Genomic DNA, 23,649 nt, shown 5'->3' on the forward strand with positions numbered 1-23,649 from the left:
ATTTCACCATAATCTGTGCTTTCCACAGGTCTGGCCAGCATCTAGGTACTAGAACTAAATCATAGAACCAGCACTTGGAGCTTGACATTCTCTTCTCACCCCTATTTCCTTCAGGGGGAGTATCTTGTATCCTGTTGCTGAATCTTGATGCTGTGGTCATGTTTAGGCCACTAGCAGAGAGGGAAGTTGTTATGCAGCTGTGCAGAAGCGCAGATGGACACACTATAGGCTTGGAAACATATTTACCTACAGTGATACATGCTGATAATACATATGGTGTATCCTGAAAAGGGAGGAGAATTACCAGGACAACTGTTCTTCAAAGAAGTAAGCACTGTAACACTTTTAACCAAATATTTTTACCAAACAAACTCACAGAAAGATTTGAACAATTTGATGCATTCAGGCCATTGTTTGCAGGTACCTGTCCTGCTACACCATGCAACTAGTTTTATGTAGGAATTTTATCACAGGCTGCTCTCACTGGCTTCAAATGAACTTAACAAAGTTTTATAGTTTTGGGAAGCTGGGACAAGTAATTTTAAATTGCACATCAAAAACAAGCAAACACTCAATACAGATTAGTGCAGAGCACTTTTTTTTTGTAGTCACACTTGTGAAAAACGTTGGTTTAAAAATTTTGAGTTTAGTCTGTTTTGAGAACTTGTTTGGGAGAGCAAAGTTATGGCAAAGAGGATTAATATACATGAGAAAATGGATGAGGAGAAAAGAGTATCATTAACTCTAGACAGGCTTTTACTGACATAATCCCTGCTTATTTCCCAAAACTGAAAAAAAAATGTTGGAAATATTTGAAAGGACTCAGAAAAGCAACTGTTTCTTACTCTTTATATATATAATTTAACTTGTCAAAATGCTCAAATCTGAGTACCTATATAGGATGTTTATTGCTAATCATAAGGATCTATTTAGTCAAGCAGACAAGGCATAAAATGGAACCAGTGATGGAAAATTACAACTAGAAAATGCAAACTGGAAATAAGATGCATTTTTTGACAGTAAGACACACATCATGGAGTGTTCTATTTTTGTCAAAATGAAGATGGAATCCTTGAACTTTTTTTATTATTACAAGAATGAAGCAAGTAAAGATTCCAACTCATATGGTTCTGTGGTCAACTGCTTGCTTAAGGTAGCCTTCATCTCACAACTTCAGCTACCTAAAACTTTGGGATGTCTATTTTATTTGTGATCACTATCCTTTAAAAGTAGATTTATTCAGCCTAGATTCAAGATGAGGTGTCTTTCTAAAATATATTTGCTAACTCGATTAAATTTTTATGGTCTCTGTTACGCAGGAATTAGTCCAGTTAGGCAGAATAGCTCCTTCTGACCTTGTAATTTTTTTATGAAAAGCACTGAATGAGATAAAATTTTGTTATTTAAGTCCTCCTTATAGATTAAAGAAAAATTAAAACAGGGAATTGTTTAAAGTGCAGATACCGAGTGGAAAAAATAAATAAAATTGCTCCCTCAATACTTAATGTAAATAATGAGTCAGGAAGAAAAAAATTTATGGCATTGTTTATCCTTATGCTGCAGAAAAAAATCAAACCACTCAAGTGCATTTGCTGAAGAACTCCATAGCCTTTATATGTCTCTCCATGATACATCTCTCCATGTTATTGGTTGTGCAAGTTAGCAGCAATGAACTAACAAAGAGAAGTCTAAGGCCAGTCAAAGAGCCTTCGGGACCTTGATGTGATTAGTTGAAGGATCAGGAGCACAGGCAGTGATTTCCTTGATATACTTCCAGTAACAAGCAAAAATATTGATAGGAATAGGTAGGTCCATCAGATCAATGTGTGGCTTCAAGGCTGGTGTAATCCAAAAAATTTGGATGGGATGATCTACTCAACACCTCGTCTACTGACATCTGACACAATGTGCCTTTCTCAGAGGGGAAAAAGCATTGGAGCACAGGAGCTAGTGAGACTCATGGACAGAGCTTTAAACTAGTTTGGAAGGGGGAAGGGAAATACCAGGCTTGCCTGTGATGAGCAATGGGAAGACTTGAGGAAAACAGCACTAGGGAATCCCTCAAGCTGCATGAGGAGGTGTTGGCTACAAAGTATCACAGCTGAAATGTTTCTAGACCAACCACGCAGCATGAGGAACGAACAAGTGGAACTCAGTTCCAGATATTTGGCATCATCCAGACATTTGACATCACTGACATAAATGAAACCTGGTGGGACGACACCTGTGACTGGAGTGCCATGCTGGACAGTTACAGACTCTTCAGGAGGGATAGGCAGGGCAGAAGAGGCTTGGGGTGGGGTGGCATTGTGTGCAATGGAAGGGATAAAATGAATCAAGCTCACAGTTGGCAATGGCAGCATTGAGAGCCTCGGAGTAAGAACCAAAGGGCAAACTGCTATAGACCTCCCAGCCAGGATGATGATGCTGATGAATTATTCTTTGAGGAACAAAGGGACACTTCTAAGTCAACTGCCTTTGTCCTTATGGGGGACTTCAACTTGCCAGACATTAACTGGGAGCATCACACAACCCAGGCCTGAAAAACCTGGATGACAACTTTATGGAACAGGTCCTAAAGGAACTGACTCAGAAAGATGCTCTCCTTGATCTATGACTTGTCAACAGAGAGGCTCTGAGCAAAGTGGAGACTGGGGGCTGTCTTGGCCACGGCGACCACAAGGTGATCAAGTTTAAAATCTTTGTTGACAAGTGGAAAAGCACCAGCAAAGCATCACCAGCCAGTCAAGGGAGGGGACTGTCCTGCTCTCTTCTGCGCTGATGCAGCCTCACCTTGAATATTGTGTGCAGTTTTGGTCACCACAATATAAAAGAGACATTAGGCTGTTAGTGAGCGATCAAAGGAAGGCTATGAGAATGATGAAGGGCCTTGAGGGGAAGCCATATCAGGAGTGGCTGAGGTCTGTTCAGCCTGGAGAAGAGGAGACTGAGGGGAGACTTCATTGCAGTCTACAACTTCCTTGTGAGGGGAAACAGAAGGGCAAATACCCATCTCTTCACTTTCATGGTCAGAGACAGGACTTAAAAAAACTGCATGAAGCTGAGTCAGGGGAGGTTTAGGTTGGATATCACGAAAAAATTTTTCACCCAAAGCGTGGTTGAGCACTGGAACAGGCTCCCCAGGGAAGTGGTCATAGCACCAAGCCTGACAGAGTTCAAACAGTGTTTGGACAATACCCTCAGGCGCATGGTGTGACTCTTGGGTATCCTGTGCAGGGCCAAGAGTTGGACTCAATGATCCTGATGGGTTGCTTCCAACTCAGCATATTCAATGACACTATGATTCAGGAGAGGACCAAAGAATTCTCATAATGATAGATCACCTTACAGCTACTGCTGCTCTGCCACCTGTTCTCAAGCAGTCATGGCAGAACTCCTTTCCAAGTGATCCTCAGCACCATTTAAAAATACACACCCATCATAGGAAAGCTTTCTTCAGCATGGTCTGCATGGTCATGCAGGAGCTACTCACAAACCATAACAATCTTGCTGGTATTTCACTTGACAATAAAGAGAAACTTCTGATTTAGTCACAGGGCTTTTTTTCAGACATTGCTCTGGTTCTTCAAGCTCAAGATGCTAAATGTACCTTTTTGTCCCCATAATTAGCTTTTCATGACAGTGTGAAAATTACTGAAGAGCTGAGGACCTGAGTGAGGTTCTATGAACCAGTTTGCTTTCTCATGAACTGTCTTCAGCAGTACTGGATGAAATTATATTGCACTAAGTCTTGGGCAGCCCTTTATTGCCAGGAGAAACATTGTACAAAGTGACAGAGAATAAGGAGATGGTCTTGTGATTTAAAGTTTATGTTGCTCTTGTTGAAAATATTACATTTAAGTGTCAATACTTGTATAAACAGCATTTTATCTCATGTTGGACTTTTGAGAAGCTGGCTTCATCTTGGCCTCCAGAATGTCTTGTCAGAAGAGCATGTAGCCACATAGGCTATAGTCTTGTCCAAAATTACTCAACATTTGGATCTTTGTGTTTCCAAGTATTAACAAGATTACAGGTCATAATCTGTAAAAGCTCCCCTGCCACTGCTCTGCTTGACTCCATTCCAGATGAAATCTTTTCAAATAAATCCTGGATCACAACGATACTGCTTTGTGTGTCTACAGCCAAAAAGAAGAGAGCAGAAGGGAGGGGAGGAAAGGAAAAAAATTGTATGTATATATAAAGAGACATTTCCTTCAAGGGTGAAGACCTAAATTAATGAAGTTCTTCATTTATCGTCTCTGGAATTTTAAAGTATCCATTCTTGTAAGAGAGCCTAATTACAATATTTAGGGTAAAGTAATTTATCTAGTGATCTATCTTCCATTTGAACTTTCTTAATTTCTTATACCCTTTTCTGTGGATTCACAATGTGAACATACCTAGGCATGCATCTGTTAGTTACAGCAACTTAGAGCAATTACTTAATTAACTATGATATATGATTTTGTTTTACATTGGGGGTATTAAACCTATTGTCTTTTGGGATGAGAAAAGAAAGGCTAGATGCAGACAATGCACATGAAAGGAATTAATTTAATTTGTTGCATCGCATTAGGCCATTTTCTGTTTACTATTCAGGACAGCTAGGGATCCAACTACCTGTTTCTAAGTCCTTCATGAGATGAATTGTTATTCAATTTCTTCCATTTATGGCAAGGACAACAACCAGTGCACAAGACAGGGAAGTCTACACTTGCAGTCTGGGATGCAACTCAAGTAAAATATATTTATAGACTTTTCTGTAGTATGACTCCCCACACTATATGACTGCTTCATACAGATCCATTGCTATAAGAAGGTAAAATTTAATATCATTAGTCCCTTTACAAGAAGGGTAAATATCTACAGTCAAGAAAGATGGAGTAAATTGCTTCTTCATGATTGCTAGAGAGTTCTGCAGAACGAATGTGATCTGAGAGCTCTTGATTTTAAGCACCATCCTACAGCATCTAAAATCTAGATATTAACATTCGAAGAAATGGAAGATAAAAGAAAGCAACTGGCAGTTTTATCTGGACTCCTATAGGTAAAAACAAGGTTTTAACATTAAATCCACTACAATGTTTATGAATAATAGAGGTGTTGGTCTCACACTCAGAAATGATGTTTCTTCTTCTGATATTTCTTCAGTGGCTTTTAAAAGCTTAAGTCTCTTTGGGAAACAAGACGCAAAAGCCTAAATCCCCAGTGCCCTTCAAAAAACCTGCTCTATAGCAAGACAAAGAAAGACTGAGTTGCAACTAAAAAACCTTTTGGTTACTTGTTAAAGGTAAAATAATGGCTTTGCTTAGATGTTATGCTCCCATGAAAAGAAGTCCAGAATTTGTGATCTAATCCAGCAATATCTCCACTATGATAGAGTTCCTAATCAAATGTGTCATCAGGAAGAACTCACCAGTAAGTCTAATAGTACACCAAGTATTTTATAGCATATCTTACCAGGGTCACAAACACCAGAACTGGATTTGGTTTCTTTGCTACCTCCAGGGTGTTAGAGATGTTAGCAAGGGATGTTATGCTTTCTTGGTTTGGTTTTTGTTGGTTTTGTTTGGTTTTTTGGTTGGGTTTTTTTGGTTGGTTGCGGATTTTATTTCCCATATTTCCTATGTTTTCAGGGAAAAAATGCTTCATAGGAGCCATCATGCAGGGCAAGGAACAGATGTTTTCAAATTGGAGCTTAACTCCAGGTTTTCGGACTTAACAGATATTTTACTAATTCTGTTCATGGACAGTGGTATCTAGAAAATTATGAAAATTGTTGGTTCCAGCTACTGAATAGGACATAGTTATGCTGCATTAAATCCAAACCAACCTATATGTAGAATGGGGATCTTCGGTATCTTCCAGAAAACAAGTCCTGAGAGTCAGGATAACCAACTTTGGTAAGGCAGCAGAATTTAGAGAAAAACATTTACTGCTGGGATTGTATACCAGGATAAGTATCACTTTACATGATATTTCTGATACTCTTTCCTCAGGATCCATTTCTGACTACCCAACTGAATGGGTACCCAACTGTCCCAGAACAGCAAGTCTTATTCTTTAATTTTAAAGGTGGTAGTAGTAGCAGTAGCACTACTAGTAGTTCACTCTTTAGTAGAAAAATGCATATTAATGCTTTGTACACTGAAATCAGTTCCTACACTATCTTGTTGACTGTTTTTCAGACTTAGTGTACTAAGAAAGTCTTGTATGTGAGATGCCATTACTCTGACTGCTAATGGGCTGATGTTTCTTCTATTGTCTGGTAAGGAATACTGCAGAGTTAATACATCAAACACTTGTCTGTCTGAGAGTGTCCCAAGAAAGTAATTGTAGTATACATAAAAGAGGGTACCTTAATATGTCATTAATATTCTAACATGAGTTCTCTTTGAATGTGTCTAGCCAGAGGAAAAGAAGAAAAAATAAGATATTTGTCTGAGGTGGAAATCAGAATGACAATGACCATTGTTTCTAATAAACAGTCACCTGAGGAAACTCAAAAGAAAAACCACAGCAACTAGACAACCTGAAAGCCAGAGATTTGTAAAGAAGACTCCAGTTTTCTGAGCTGGCAGGAGCCAGCTGGAGGGCCACCCACAGGGGTCCGGATGCTTATCTTGTTAAACACTGCCCAGTTTCACCTGACATGCTCTGTGAGCCTGTAAAGTAGTCACACTTTACAAGTGTCTTTCATGTACACTTCGAATTCTTTTTGTTTTGAGATATTCTTAACTAACAGGATTTCCCACTTTGGAAGGGAGGACTCTTTCAAAAGATGACAGAAACTCTGAAAAACACTGCAAAAATGAAAAAAGTAAATGCAGGTAAAAACAAAACCAGTTTGGCACAGCTCTAAAAGGCAATGTTAAATACAAAGAGCTTTATTTTCAGGTCTATTGAACAGTTGTATTATCTTACACGATTTTTCACTTTAGTATTGCTTAAGTGTAATTTTTTCCTGTAATATATACTTTCACAAATTACATGGCAGATTAAATGTGTTTGAAAGTGTCCTTGTGTCCTTATCATTTGGATTTTGAACTGTCCATGCGGGTTGTACACATATCACATGGCTTGTTGCCAAGGTATTCAGCTACAACACAAAATGTTTTCAAGTTCAAAGCTTGTATCATTTTTCACCTCATTCTTGTGTTTTACCCTCACTTCCGTTGTATCACTAGATGTTTCACTTGCATCAATATAATCCTTAATACTTGCTCGCTTTTAAAATGTGCAAGCCATAAATGAAAAAAAGAAAAAAAGGCTGATACATAAAGATGAAAAATGCAAGCTTTTTGCAGCTGCTATATTCAGCTATTTTTAAACAGTCGATGTATCCAGATCCAGAAAGTTCAATTAACTCATCCATAGATATATTATTGCTCTGTTAGAGACTTTACCTCCTACCCCAGAGCACATCTGCAGACCCTGTTGCTGGGAGGGTTTCACATGGGCCTGGGGCTTCAATGAGAAATCTCCAGTTGCAAGACCAGAGCCTTTGTGCTGCCAGTCAATGACAGAAAATATATATATTTTTTAAAATATAGGTCAATTTACCTGAGTATGCTCTACTTGTATATAGCATCAGTGGTCATCTTTCTTTTGTATGTTTCCTCATATTAAATTATTCCCTTTCTTAGTAAAGCTTTTTAAAAATAAATAAATATATAAATAAAACATGATAGAGCTGCTTTTCCCCTCTCAACAGTCAGGTTTTCTCTCTTGAGTGGTAACTGGGAAGGGGGAGTACAAATCTTGCTTTGAATTTCTTGATTGCATTTTCGTGCTTGTTGCAGAAGTTTTTCTTTCCTTTACACATGTACAGTAGCAACAGAGATTGAGAATAAATTCTACTTGGAAAATACTTTTTAGATACCCCGAAAGTATCTAAAGATAAGGCTTATGATTGAGTGGAATATAAGTGCAGAAGACAAATAACTCTATGGGATCTAGAAATTCTCTGTGGTTTCTGATCTTCCTTATTTATTCAGCAATATGTGCAAGACTTCATTGTGAGTTATAACCTATGGCAGCCATGATGATGTACGAACCTTAAGGATTATATCTGCATACTCTCCGTTTTCTTGTGTTGTACCTCTTTTTTTCTTTTTTTGTATTTCTACTCATTAATTTCAAGAAGGACCTACCTCAATGTTGGACTCCTATGGCCAGAAAGATCATGTTAGGGTACTTGTTTCTTGCTGAGTTTATTGTATCTCACTTGAAATGGTGACATGGTACAAATACAAGTCAATAAAAAAGGTATACAATAGTCTGTGTTATGCTCTAAGAACACATTGTATTGTTAGGCTTGTATTTAAAGGACAAGCACTGACAATGGATAAAGCATGTTATGATTGGACTTCACTGCTCAATCCCATCCAGATTATGTCTTGAACTTTAAAAAATCCAATCTATCCTATTAATTTGGGATAAATTACTTGAATCACAGAAAGTGAGACTTTTTGACATTCTAAAATAAATAAATAAATATTTAACATAAGGATATGGTAGAAGGAAAGATTTTTCTGTTGGGTGAAAGTCTACATTTCAGGATGACAGCCTTCAAGCACTGCGTTTGTATTGAGTTTGAAATTTTGCTTGCATTTAACTCAATGTAAACTTCATGTATTTTTTTTCTACAAGGTAAATAAACTCTTCTAGAGCTATTCCAAACACAAGGAAATAGTACTGACTATGTGTTGTAATAACCTTGCCCTTTTTATTTTTTAGTGAGGTGGAATGCTTTGGAAAATGTTCTGTAAAGCACATGTTCAATTATTTCAGTTTATGTGTAATTTTAATGAATGTGTCAAGTTATGCATGGGCTCAAGTTATCACGATGAATCAGAGCCTATGAACATGCTGGAAACAGAAGGTTTCCTGAAATTCTGGAACTGACAGTTTCAATTACATAGGAAAATGAAAGGAAAAATGCTGACAAATAGGTCAAAACAACTACAACAGAGCAGTTGTAAGAGCTTCAGTAAGAGCAGGAAAAGGGAAAATTGATGAGGAAGAGTGTATACAAAAAGTGTAAAATGCCTGCAAAAGTAAGCATTTGGCAGAACAAAAATGGTGGCAGGAGAGAAATGCAGGAATTAATGGACCAAAGCTATGCATATTTTGGGAAGGACAGAAGAAGCTGTGAAACTGTACTTCCTTTCCCCCTCTTCTCCTCCACTTTCTGTCTTTATTCCCCTCTTCCCCATCCAGTGTTTATGAATATGTCTTTAAAAACATAAACTTGATCCAGTTAAGTGAAATAGAGCTATATTACACTTTCAACTAAAGCTTCTTAACTCCAGCCCACCACTTGCCTGATCAGGAGGAACAACTCAGTGCCTGAACATAGGTGGGACAGTGACACTTTCGCTATTCAGGGATATCCCACCTGGACTGTAGTTACCAATCCAGGAGCCCATTGGTCTCCTTCAGGACCTCCCAGCTCCATGTCACTGGCTTAGGTACCCTAGGATGACTGAGGGGCCTACAAGGCTGGGATAAGGCATCCAAACTGCACCCTAAATTCACTCATCATGTATTTATCCAGAATATTAGAGCTATTGACAACCATAGTTTCAATGAATGGTCAAAAGCTGTATGTAATGAATAATCATGCATCTGTACTAAAAGGTCAACAGTAGGAAAATGTACAGCTGAAACAACAAATTTTTTTATCATGTCTACATAGTAAAATTTAGCAGATCGGCATACACTGGTCTATTCAGTATAATTTAATGCTGCTTCAACGAATATTATACATGGTACTTATGTCCAATATCTCAAATTTTAACTTAAAGAAAAAATTTGCAAATATCTCTTTACTAACCATAAGAAGATACTTAGAGCTGAGGACAATAACAGGAATTTTCAAGTTACCAGATTGTTTGGGTCAGTGTCAAATATTAAAACAGGTTTTACAGACAGAGAGCTGTAATCCACACACTACTGCATTATAAAATTTCTGGGAAGTAATTAACTGGCACTGAAAGTGTAAAGGAAAAAAAGCAGTAATGTGGAATGGCCCCTTATTCAAGAAACTTTGAAAATGTGCAGCCATAATAGCTGTGGTGAAGTTCCTTTAAATGAGACCTTGGTATGCTGTGGAATAAAAATCAAAATAGGAGATTGTGGCATTCCAAGTCATACTGAATAAATGCATAGATTAGGCCAAATTGTGGTCTTATTCACAAGGCAACATTTTTTTCCCCTTTTCAATATAAAAAAAAAAAAAGGGAGCTGAGAACACTTTAAGATACAGGGCACAAATGTGTAATTATTCTTGGCTAACATGGTAGCTGTTGATCATTTAATGAAACCATAATTATCATATAATGGCAGGGTATTTATATGACAGATTACTACATTATTACAGGGTAAGTGTGTGATTATTTCTGTCCTCAAAATCAGAATAAAAACACATGGAAGTGGAAAAATAAGTTGGAAAAAAAGAGAGAAAAAAAATCTGAATTTCCCAATGCCACTCCCATATTGTTACTCCATCCTCACCTCAATCACAGTGATGGCAATGGCCACCGGCATTCATGATGAAGCCAAATCTCCTCAGGAAACCCATGCCATAGCACAACAGATCATAAGGCTCTTTGCCAAATGGCTACAGCTCTAGGCTTCATTGTACTTATAGTTCAACTGATTCGAGAGCAATTTGGTTGCTGGTCTCTTGTCCTCAGAAGACACTATACTCCTGCTTGCTTAGAGATATAGTATGTATGATGGATGTAAGAATTTGCACTGAGAGGTACTTTATTCCTACTTCTGTGCCTTTAGGAGAGAACACGGAACTACTGTGGATTTCAAAGTAATGCCAGTTTTGTCCTGGGTGGATAAGTTTAATTTGTTAGAGCTGAGCACTATTTGCTATGGTTTGATTTCAGCCATCACTGCTGGTGTTCACTACCATGTGGAATTTTGACCATTTAGAAAGGATTGATTTAAGTTGTGAGAAAATACTTAAATAATTCCTTTTACGGGGAAAATGCGATGACAAGTGAATTTACAATGTTAGAGTTTTATAAGCTGAATACAGTATTATGAACACAATGGCAGCTTTCCATCTGGGAGACAAAATTAAATTGTAAACTCAGTTGACTCACTGATTGCCCAAGCCCTACATGGATGTTAAAAGAGCTATGCAATCATCTGCTCCACCTGCAGTTTACCTCTACATCTTCATAGTGCTACTTACACATAGCTGTGTGGGAGAAGGTGGACAGCACTCCCTGTTTCCAAAAAGCACTTGCTGAGCCAGTATTCTAAGATACAAGTTATTGTAAATGTAAGAGTTTGGCCCTGAGTAATAACTTCTAAATTTGGCAGTGTTCTTAAATCTGTTTTTCCTAGATTTTTATCCAAGAAACAGGATTAGTGTAGCTATTTTCAATCTTTGGTCATTTCTCTCCCTTTTCCTTCTTGAATGTCTTTCAGTGATGGAAAATGGACATAGGTAAAAGCCCCATGCTGTTATGTTTGCTCAGGATTTATCCTGTAAGTCTGTAAAAGAAATACAGGTTGGAAGAGAAAAGAATTTGGAGGTACTAAGAAATCAGTCTGTGTATACTCACTTAGAAGTTAGCTGTAATTGCAGTACCTTTGTAAATAGCTGCCATAATGAACTGGTTATTACTCTGAATGGTCAATGATTGTTCATAATTCACTGCTGCTAGGTTAATTGTCTCTGCAGAGAAAAAAAAAAAACAACCTCTTGTCCTTAAAAAAGTAGTTCACTCAAGATGCTGGTAGGAATGTGGTTATGTTAAGAGTCAACTCTGCTCTCCCTGAAGCCAAGTGGAGACCCAGAACACTCCCACAAGCTGCAGCATTCATTCACAAAAGGCAACAGGCAAGGAGATGATGACGCATGGCGCCTGAGAGAGTAATGACTTTAAACTGTTTCACTGATATACTTTATTCAGTGTGGTGCCTTTTGTGAACCAGCCACCACATTTACTCTAGATGAAAATTAATGAATGAAAGTTTTATGAACTGAACCCTTTGCTTCTGGTATCTCTTCATTACAGACTTCTTCTGCCTCTACTATGTTTTCAGAATTATAAATAGCTAAAATATATTGTTCAAGTACCATTAAAGTAGCTCCTATAGATAAAATAGAAGTCAATATTATGAAGGTTTCAATTCAGATTGATGTGTTAGTGTTTTTGCCTATTTGGTGTTCTTAATACAGGTTATTCTAATGGAGATAAATTTAGCCAGAAACTGACTTATTTTAAGGTTTTTCAGATTAAGCATATTTATAAAATCTTGTCAGCAGGTGCTGTTTCTACTGAAAATCAGAGATCACACCATTCAGCAGCAGAATATGAATAATCCTATCCTTCTTTTGGAAATAGTGATGTTTGGACTATTAGGATTTTCGTTAGGAAATAAATCCAAATATTGTTATGAAATTTATTTATTAAAAAAGTTTTGATCACTCAACAGGATAGGAGGAAACATTCCACACATTACCCCTAATATTAATTTTAAAAAAAATATTCAAGACATTTAATTATGTATTATTCTGCAAACCCTTTACTACAATTACAGTGCTGTTATCAAGGACCAATCCTTTCTGGTACAGTAAAATTTCACTGATTTCAACCTAACACAATAGAACTTCAAACAAGTATCATGACAAAAGGTTTTAAAATAAAGTTCAAAACAATTTGTACTTACTTCTTATAAATATGTACTATTTTTCAGCTATTGTTATCTGTTCTTTTCCTCTCTCATTTGTTTCTAAGCAAAGGTCATATATTAGTAATTTTATTATCAGATTCTCCTGAAAAAAAATCAGAGACTCAGGAAATTTTCTCCCAAGCTGAAATAAGTCAACTTCCAGGGTTTCACATTCTGGCAAGCTAACTTCTCCAAGGTCTCATAAAAATTCTGGGCTGTTATCTCCATATGCCTGATTGACTTTTTTTTTGTGGTCGTAATTAAAACCGTCTGTCCTTTCTCTGTGACTTCAGGAGAATGGCAATGAATCACAAGAGCTCTAAAACAGACAGAAGGATGGAGGCTGAGGTTAGCAGCTCAGAATCACTTAATCTGCTGTATTTCATCCATAGATATGTAGATCCAAAGCACGGCCGTTTAATTCAAGCGACTTCAGAACAAGTCACCATGGCAGAAGGTTGTATCACAGTCAGCATGGGGAGACAAAGGTAGTCCTGAGTTTGGATTGAAGCATAAAGAGATGTAAAATAAACTAATTAACTTTATATGGAACATCACTACATTTGTAACACTAATTTTTACTCTTCTTGTATTATCTATTAGAACTTTTCAGAAATGTTTTCAACAATTTCTAAGTAAAATATATTTTCTGAAATACAAGTGTATGTGAAAAGTGAAGTGAATACAAGAGGCAAAAAAAATGAAACTGAAACCAGTACTAGAATCTTATCAAGGGAAGAAATATTTAACCTTCAAAATATAATTTAGAAAATTAATTCCCTATGACGATGTCTTTTGTAGTATTAGAGACTGTTTCTTATTGCTTACACCTTGACATCCATTCTCCAAACTTAACTGTGTTCCTGCCTTTTTGTTTTTGAGCAATTTTGAGTTTTAAGGCTTTTTTGCCACTTAGAAGAAGGTTGCTCACTAAGTGAGTCACTGCCCCCACACCTGGAGACCTTATCTCCATGCCTTTTAAAATTAGAATGAATTTCAGCAACAAATTGATCTGATGTTAGAGTAGGAGACCTGGAAGATATGATCTTAATGAAAGTCTTATTAAGCTACCAACATTCCTAAGGATCTTGCACGTTGGTAACCTGTTGCTCAGGGAAGCAAAAATGAATGTTTGATGTGGTCCTTCAAAGTCCAGTTCCTCCTTGATGAATCAATCAGTTATGCAAAACCAAGCAAACATTCATGTGCTCTGATCCCATCATTCTCAGACTGTTATCATCACCAGCTTTGGCTCCCAAATTCAGGGGAAAAAGTTGAATGTCATGTGAGAATGACAGCATAGTCTGAAGCATCAATATGCTGGCTGCCTCCTGAGGCTTAATGACCTCAGCACTCACTGGAGTCCAGAAAACCAAGTATCTCCAGAGATATGGATCTTAGGTAGTATCACTTTTTATTTTCAAAAAGAGTTGAGTACTTACAACTATTTGAGAACCTAGATCTAAGCTCTGCATGGGGTCAAGCTTTTTAAGTAGAATAAGGTTTGCTGATCAGAGACTGGATTTCTATCAAACAGAAATCCAATGCTGCCCTAATAAAGCAAAACATACAACTACCACGAAACAAATACTTTAAAGGAAAAAATACATTCCTGGTATAATTTATCTGAAATCAGGAAAAGAGATGAAATTAGAATCAACCTTCTTAGGGAAAAAGAAGTTTATTTTTAAGAAATAATATTTCTACAGCAAATACCAATTTTAAAAGGCTCTCTTTTATCAAATTTATCTTGATTTCATGAAAACATGTACAACTATTAATATAAGCAGGCTTATCAGTCCATTTTCCTATTGAATGTTCTTTTTGTTAGTTTTCTTTATTTTCTATTTAGTTTCTTCTTTATCATTCAGAAGGTTTGCACTGTATTCCTGTACATATTTGGTTTGGTGCCCAGAAAGGTATTATTTTAACAGGGCTAGTTCATTAAAAGTTATTGCTTTACAGGGGTTCTACCATGCATACATAATTATATATATGCCTTTCTATGATGAATAGTGTGATGAAGTTACCATAAAAAAAATTTTTTTTAGGGTTTATCATCTCTATCTTTTCAAGTCACATTGATTTGACTAATCCCAGCATCTAACTTACTTACCTCTATTATTTTTTTTAGAAAATATGAAACTGTCAAAACATAATTTTCACTTATTTTTTTCAGTAGAGATTAGTCTTTCAGTCCTGCTGGGACTATAACTTGTCCTCTGTCTATGCTCTCCAAGGAAGAAGCAAGCACAGCTGCTAACACATAGAATTTGTCTCAGGCAAAACCAGTAGGGCAGTTTTCAGTGACCTGCTGAGGACTGATTGCGATGCTTTCTCAAAATCCTTTTTGATTACCATATTTTTCAGTAACTCCATGTCACTCCATGAAGAGAATTTTTTAAAAATATCTCCAGATAGAGAATATAGGTTGTTTTTTTCTATTTTTAAGACTTTGATAAAATTTTGAATGACCAATTTTATGATGACAAGAATCTAAGTGAATTTGTAAGATAAAAAAGGCAAGAGAATGTTATTTCCTTGAAACCATGTGTCTCTATGAAGCTGCATCACAAGGCCACGCAAGGGTAGATAAAAATTCACCACAACCTTTCAGAGAGTTGGCATTAAGAGACTGAATATCAGTGTGAGCAATGTAATAGAGCCTTGTTACCAGTGTAGTTGGTCAGGAGCCAACACTTCCAAGCAGACCTGAAAAGCATGTTATATGTTGGTGTGACTTTCAAGTTACAAAGATGTCTTCAGTACTGAGATACCTGATTTGCTTCCTGCAGCTAAGGCAGAAGGAACAAAATCATCTATTACATCTATTATTGAAGGAGACAGAACACTTGGCATTTTGCTGCTTCATTCTCATCGTTACCTACCTGGAATTTTGGAGGATAGATTTGAGACTACTTAATCCACATCAACTGACTTACACTTTTTAAGTCCTTTATTGACTGGGTTGCACATACTTTGTTTATCTTTTGTTACCCTATATACACTGTCTAAATTGGCTTATGTCCTTTGTCACATTGTTGATGGAACATTAAATAATATTTTCATTCCAGGGATTCCACAATTGCAGAATTATTCCAAGCTGCAAATCCACTCATGAATATAAAAAAATTAAGCATTCAATGAAACTTGGAACTGCTGTACTTATACTGAAAGAGTTTACGTTATAATTTTTAATCAATGGGATCTAGAGCACAGAGAACATTGTGTTGTGGAGAAAAAAAGCACAAAACCTAAAACTGCACATTAATTATACACTATGTAATCACTTTGAACTATTTACATACCTCCACATTCATGTTTTTTTATAATATTTGCCTGTTGACACGGGTTTCTACTGTAATGTGATTATGCAGTGGTGTTTGGGGGATGACAAAATCCATGAAGTGGTAAAACAAAGGAAGTCTCTCACTTTGGACTCACACAAAACCTAACAGGATCTAGTCCTGCATCTGCTGGTTTTACATAAGTTCCTCTGAACATTTAGAAGTTAATAGTGACTAAATTTAGGTTGAAAAAAATGTTGAAGATTAATTTTCCTGATGATAAGTAGCTAAATTTATCCTTCGCTAATCAAATGTTGCAAACACTGTAAATGTTCACTACAGTGAAGGTATTGCTTTCATGGCAGAAGCCATTAATTTAGTTTTAGGAGAGAGTGATAGTGAAGGTATTTTTTACTTTTGCCACCCTCTGCGTGAGACATCAGACTCCTTCAGCCTGATTCTCATGGCTATTTAGCAAAAGCAAGAGCTTGAGGCACTGTTCAAAGACTATAGGATGTGGGATACCTTGCCTAACATTTCTCTCTTGAAGACATACTGTAGTATTATATGATCTGTGCTGCTAAGTGATATTGTGCAATTATCCTAAAAGCCTAGCTGCACTACTTCACCATCCTCTGTGACACTACTTTGGTGGGTTTTTAAAAATATTGTGTGAAAGTGATGCTGCATGAACCTTGTACTTAATAAAGTCTTTTTTTTCCACAAGATGAGGCTGCATTGAATATAATTGCACTGTGTGGGGTTAACTTTCTGTAGCCTGTTCCCTTTGACTTCAATGGCTTGAAATAAAAATGAATCTCTCACAACAGTGAGACTCACTTCTGATAACACTGGCCCATTGACTTCAATGAAACACTATTAAAAATTATTCTCAATTCACTTTAATAGTCATTCTTAACTGCATCAGACCACTGATTCCACCATCATACTTTCAAGACTGAATGTTCAAACGCCTTGTTTCTTGTGGTTGTAGTTTGTTGACTTCCCGATGAGCAGTATTGAATATTACCTCACATAAAAGAAAGAAGCATTTTGCAGACTTTTTTGTTAGTATCCTTTTATAATTTTTTTTTTAGGTGTACAGAGAAGATGAAAAATCCAGGCTGATGTATTAAACACAAATGGATCAACATTTGTTTGTCCTTCATGAAAGTCATATGAAAGGTCCAATATGATACAAATATGTATTTTGCATATGCTTTTTTTTTATTTTGGTGATGCTTTGTTTTGTGTGGAGTTGTTTTTGGTTTAGTTTTGGTTTGCATTTTTGTTTGGTTTTTTACTTTGTTTTTTTGTTTGTTTCTGTTTGGTTTATTTTTTTAGGAAACTGTAAAATTGTTCCATTAAATTAAACTGATGATGGAGATAATTGGAGGAATGATGAGCATGCTTGCTTTTGCCATCTTGCTTGAAACAGACTACATCTCAGCTATTACTCAAATTCACGACTGAATAAGGTGTGTTGCAGTTCTAAACTACTATGCTGTACTAGAATGTTCTTCTTATTCTTCTTGGTTTTTCAGAGGGAAAATATAAACTGAACTTTTTTTCACCCACCAATCCAGATCTCAGGTTTGTTCTCTGCTCAAGACATACATATGCCCTCTGATATTTATGTATTAAAATTTGCTTTGTTTGAGCTCTTCAGAGTTTGTCATTCATTAGGATTTTTTTGTTGTAACCACTGATTTAACTTGAAAGAAATCCCTCTACATGCAAGACAATTTTGCCATTTTCCTTCAGAAGCCAGACAATTTATAGATGAGCTCAGACCAAATAAATCAAGCAAGATATATTTATAGGTCTAAAATACCATATATATTAGTATATATTTTTAATCAACATCATACTGTCACTCTGAAGAAATAATTAGCTGTTAGCAGGTCATACACTTCTGCTGTCCAAGCAGACTCTGTTGGTGGTATCCAGCCTAGGACACCAGAACAGCCAGTATTCAGAGTCAGTCAATGCATAAGGCTTGTGTTTATTAGCAATGTGGTGAGCCTTCTTTGTTTCCCTCCTCTAATTCACCTGAATGACGGTGTAACTACAATTATTTTTAGACTGAGCAATGTCTCCACAAGACAATGTTTACAGTAATTCTGAACAAAGTAATGGAGACACACACACATTAACTTCAGTACTTAGTGGTGGTAAAAGACATTGACTTATCTTTGGCTCCCCAGTTCCTTTTCTTACAGCATGAATCCTTGAGAATCCTCAATTTACTTTCCGAACAAGGACTGTGTCTCAGACAGTGGTCTCTGTTTTGGGTTGACTAGATTTCTGAATATTTTGTATAAAACCAGTGGCCTAGCATTCATAGTTACCAGGAGAGTCAAATTCTAGTTTGTTTATATGATAGTGAGGATTCAACCTTGGAACTCTTTAAATGTTAGTCGTAATTTTATCATCCTGCAGCATCATAACTGAACCTAATAACAAATCACTGGGCATCTGCTTGAAAAACTACGTTATTTTTTTAATCACGGAATAGTGTTTTTGAGCAGTCTTGGGAATCTGGAGAGGTCCCAACTGGCTGGAAGCTGGTGAACGTTGTCCTGATTTTCAAGAAGGGCAAGAAGGAGGACCATGGAAATTACAGGCCTGTCAGTCTCACTTCAGTGCCTGGTATGGAAGTTATGAAGATTATTCTGGGAAGTATTGAAACACACATGCAGTCATTGGTCACAGCCATCATGGCTTCATGAGAGGAAAGTCCTGCTTATCAAACCTGATTTCCTTTTATGACAAGTTAACCCCCCTAGTTGATCAAGGGAAGACAGTTGATGTAATCTTTTTGGATTTCAGTAAAGCTTTTGATACTCTCTCACAGGATCCTTCTGGACAAACTGTCCAGCACACAGATGGATAAACACATCATGTGGTGGGTGAGCAATTGAGTCAGGGGTCAAGCACAGAGTGTAATACTGAATGAGGTGACATCAGACTGGTGACCTGTCACCAGTGGGGTTCCACAGGGCTCCATCTTGGGCCCTGTGCTCTTCAACATCTTCATAAAATACTTGGATGCAGGACTGGAAGGGATACTAAGCACATTTGCAGTTGACACAAAACTGGGAGCAGCTGTTGACTCCCTCGAAGTCAGGGAGGCCCTGCAGAGAGACCTCGACAAATAAGAGGACTGGGCAATCCCCAGCCATATGAAGTTCAACAAGGGAAAGTGCCAGATTCTGCACCTGGGATGGGGCAAGCCTGGATGTTTGTACAGACTGGGGAATAAGATGCTGGAAAGCAGTGAAATGGAAAGGAACCTGGGGGTCCTGGTCGAGGAAAGTTGAATATGAGTCAGCAGTGCCCTGGCAGCCAGGAGGGCCAACCGTGTCCTGGGGGGCATCAGGCAAAGCATCGCCAGCCGGTCGAGGGAGGGGATTTTCCTGCTCTGCTCTGCATTCGTGCAGCCTCACCTTGAATATTGTGTGCAGTTTTGGGCACTGCAATATAAGAAGGTTATAAAGCTATTAGATGTGTCCAGAGAAGGGCAATGAAGATGGTGAAGGGCCTTGAGGGGAAGCCATGTGAGGAGCTGCTGAGGTCACTTGGTCTATTCAGCCTGGAGAAGAGGAGACTGAGGTGAGACCTCATTGCAGTTACAACTTCCTCATGAGGGGAAGAGGAGGGGCAGACACTGAGCTCTTCTCCGTGGTGACCAGTGACAGGACCCAAGGGAATGGCCTGAAGTTGTGTCAGGGGAGGTTTAGGTTGGATATTAGAAAGAAGTTCTTCACCCAGAGGGTGGTTGGGCACTGGAACAGAGGATGGTCCTGCGCAAGGCCAAGAGTTGGACTTGATGATCCTGATGGGTCCCTTCCAACTTGGGATATTTTGATTCTGTGATTCTGTGAATGTGTGTATGATAAAATGCAGAATATCAAAATGGAGTTCATACCTAAAAAAATATTGTTTGATAATTTCAAAGGTTAGCATGTATATCACATGTATATAGTATATTTGTTTCTTCACCTTTTTTTCTTTCCTCAATGCTTAATTTCCTTGAAAACTACATTAAGAGATATTTAAAGATCTTCCTAACAATGAAGACAACATATATTTTAAACTCTATACATTATATAATTTAACTCCAGCTGTGTGTGATCCACAAACCAAACAGCACCATATGAATGCATGTACACAGTTTATTACAGATTACAGGACTTACAAGAAAAGGAAGACAGAATGATTTGCAATGTCAAGCATCATCTGTTATAACAATAGGTTTGAAGAGTTTAGAGTCTCTCAAAAGTCAAAATATTTTCCATTATTCCCACCCATAGACTCTTCTTCACCTAAAAAGTAAATGTAAAAGAGTAACATTACTGGAAGTACCAAGGATTCATAATAAGAATATTCTGAAAGCTGAGAATATTATTGATATTTAAACTAAATATTTCTTCTTCCTGTCTTTGAAGTATTATTAGTGCATACCATAAAAAGTAAGGTGTACAATGAGTTCAAGAAAAATCTTAATCTTGGGTTTTTTTCTACTTCAGGTATTTGATATATCAGCTTTAGTAATCTTATTAATTTGAGATTTTTTTGTATATAATGTCTTCTTTATTATGAAGATTTTTCTCCCCTTGTACTTCTCCATAACCTAAAAGCAGTTGACTAACATTGATAAGAATCAAAAGTTCAGCTTTAGGAAGAGTAATAAAGTATAGTATGTTCTAGATAAAACTAATCACTGTGCTGGGTTGGCATATAGTGAAAGACTGGATACACAGATAAGTTGTTATGGAATTGATGGCACAGAAAATAGTGTAGGCCATTAATAACATTCTTCAAGATAAAATTATAACTTTTAAATTAATTCAGTGGTTGCCTTTGAATATTGAAAGAATTACTGCTATATGATCTGGATATCCCAAAAAACATTAAAATTTTACTTGTACCTGTTTGATAGTTTTTATCTACATGTGGTTTTATTATTTTAGGATGAAATATAGATTTAGTTCAGTTAAAGGAAGTGATTTTTTCTTTTTTTTCATAATGAAACTTCTCATGATGCTATAGTCAGACAAAAACATTTCTTCAAAAAATTGTTGCAGAAATTGAGAAGCTGAGGAGATGATAGTGATTATTAGAAGTTGCAACTATAAATAAAATCTGACATTGTGCAGATGCTGTTGCTGCTGTTGTAATATCTACTTGCATGGATTCTCGATATTTCTTCTTGTTCCAGACTAAAAAGGCCAAATCTATATCAAAATATGCTTGAAGATCTGTAGGGGTTTTTTTTCCAGAATAAAGGACATATTTCAAAACAAACGATAGCAGGAGTTCCCTTGCTTTTTCTTCCCTGTTATGTACAGAGAAGAAAAAGGTGATGCCCTTAGCAATTAATAACTTTCACCAAGCAGTCCTACTGAAGGAGCAGAAATGCAGTCATTACTGGCTGTCAAGTTATTAAAAGCAAATGAGTATCCATTTTGTGGTAAAAATAAAAAAGGTACAATAAAACTTCTTTAATTAATTTTGAACTAAGACAAATTATAATTTTCTTCCAGTAGACATCCATATCTACCCAAACTATACATACTCTAAAGCCAAATATATGTTGCCTCAAATGTGCAATGAAGAGAACAATGACTTAATTCTGTAATACTTAAAACATATATTGATGACCAGGAAATCACATTATGTGTTTTCTTCAGAGAGTCCAGAGAGTCCATCCAATATGTTGCCAACACCTAATAGATTTGAGACTCAAAAGTCACAGAGATGTCTTCTATGTTATCCAGTCATGAGGATAAAAATCAGATAACGTGATACACTGTGTAAAGCGAAGAACGCTAGGCAGCCTTCCTAAGTTCCAGTGAATGAACTAATCAACTTTATTTAGACAAAAACTACAGTCCAGTACTTTCTGATAATGAAAATACACTTTGAAGTGGCGAGAATACTTACAACCGAAGAACAAAAAAACCAACAGAGAGAAATGCAAGTAAAATGGATGGAGGTCTGTCAAGTGAATAGAGCTACCTCTTTAAGCTGTCTGATAGACATGTAAAAATACTAGAAAGGTTTGTATTTTAACGCAAGAAAGTTTGAAATTGAAAGAGTAAGATTTGAGATGTTTGAACTTTGAAGATCACCTGTGAGTATGCTCAATACTTGAATTTTTTGATTAAAAAAAAAAAAAAAAAAAAAGAAAAACTTTGGACAATCATCTTCTTCCCAGGAAGAACTCAAACTGCAGAATAATAAATAGTTATAAATAAGAGTGGTACTTTGATAGAAATTCCAATGCTTGAACAAGGATGCATTTTCAGACAGGCTAGCCTGTATTCAAGTCTTTGGCACATATGTATCCTTATAAGTTTTGATTATTTTTGGAAGAACACTAAGACCAAAGATCAGAGTATTTATTTCTGATTTATATGTATGCTTGAAATTTCAGAAGCTGTTAGCAGAGCCACAGATCTACATGGCTGCCCACCTGGGACCATACTACACAGGAACATAATGCGCTGTCTTCAGTGAGTGGAAAAGTAATGCTGTTATAAAACAGAAGAAAAACACCCCACTGACTATGGAGAAGCATGGCTTTAAGGACTTAGCATAGCTTTAAACTGTACTGGATGCAACTTGGACAGTAAGGGAGGAGATACAGGCATGGGTAGTCTTGTGAATATTCTTGTTCAATGTTCATTGCTGCATGACGCAGCAGAGCACTGATGGTTGCTACCAAAGAAGAAAGGTTACAGTGGACTGTACTAGGCTTGTCTGAAAGAACTCTGAGTGAAAGCTCAATGCTTTTTTTTGCCGTATGTATAATTAACTTAGATTTGTTCCTCAAAAAATTATTAGGAAAAAGAGAGCATGTTTCTTCTGTTTATCTTTTTCTGTTTCTTCTGAATTAGAAGAGAATGACTACTTAGTAAGGGAAAGGGTAAGAATCATCCTCCAAGAGAAATCAAAAACCTTGAGCTACCTACTGATCCTGTCTTTTCAGGACACACCAACAGCTGCTTTTTCAAATTATTGTGGTTTGGGAGCACCGACAGAGGCTAAAAATAAATGTAAATAAATAAATAAAAGGGAAAAGTATGTTGACTATCCCTGTGTTCTTTTAAAGTTTCACTTATCTTACCGATGAGTAGAACCAAAAATCTGAATGTAGTGAGAACAAAGGATAATATGCTGGCATCTCTTAGAAGCCCTGGAGATAAAAAAACCTTAACTGATTTGGTTTTTTTCACTTTCTAGAATTAAGCTGTGTGGTATGAATCAGGTTTTTGAGAAGGTGGAAGCAGCACAATTTAGTTGTGGTTTCTATGACCCTAATTTGATGTCAATTTGATGTCAAGCAGATTACTCCACTTTGGAGGCATAAGACTGATCTTGAAGACAACGGAAATGGATACACAGGTGCTAAAACTGCCTGGAGGAACATCACAGGTTAGACACTCTGGAGAAGCAAGTAGAGTCTGAAAAAAATGAGCTGGCTATCTCTCAATCTGCTGGAGGTGCTAGAGAATTTGTGGGGGATCAACACTGCAGGAAACGTCTAGTGCTAAGAAATAACTCATTCACTAAAATTTGTGGCCAGAGCAAAGTATACAATACCGGAGAAATTGACTTTAATACTGATGTTCCAGCCTTGGAAAAT

The 23,649-nt window shown here is 36.8% G+C and overlaps 1 protein-coding gene across 2 annotated transcripts in view; it reads left to right on the plus strand.

Annotated features, from left to right (window-relative positions):
- AKAP6 (A-kinase anchoring protein 6) overlaps positions 1-23,096 on the plus strand; it is a 322,400-nt gene extending 299,304 nt beyond the window's left edge. The window contains exon 14 of one of the 2 annotated variants that reach the window (XM_039386513.1): positions 22,438-23,096. The gene's annotated coding sequence lies outside the window, so the exon portion shown is untranslated. Of the gene's footprint in view, positions 1-15,503; positions 17,245-22,437 lie in introns of those variants that run through there. The other variant, XM_039386519.1, reaches the window with a different exon arrangement.
- The last annotated feature ends 553 nt before the right edge of the window (positions 23,097-23,649 follow it).

The sequence above is a fragment of the Pipra filicauda genome, unplaced genomic scaffold (assembly GCF_003945595.2).
Source record: "Pipra filicauda isolate LSUMZ 115617 unplaced genomic scaffold, ASM394559v2 scaffold11_size5308982_pilon, whole genome shotgun sequence".
Lineage (NCBI taxonomy): Eukaryota > Metazoa > Chordata > Aves > Passeriformes > Pipridae > Pipra > Pipra filicauda.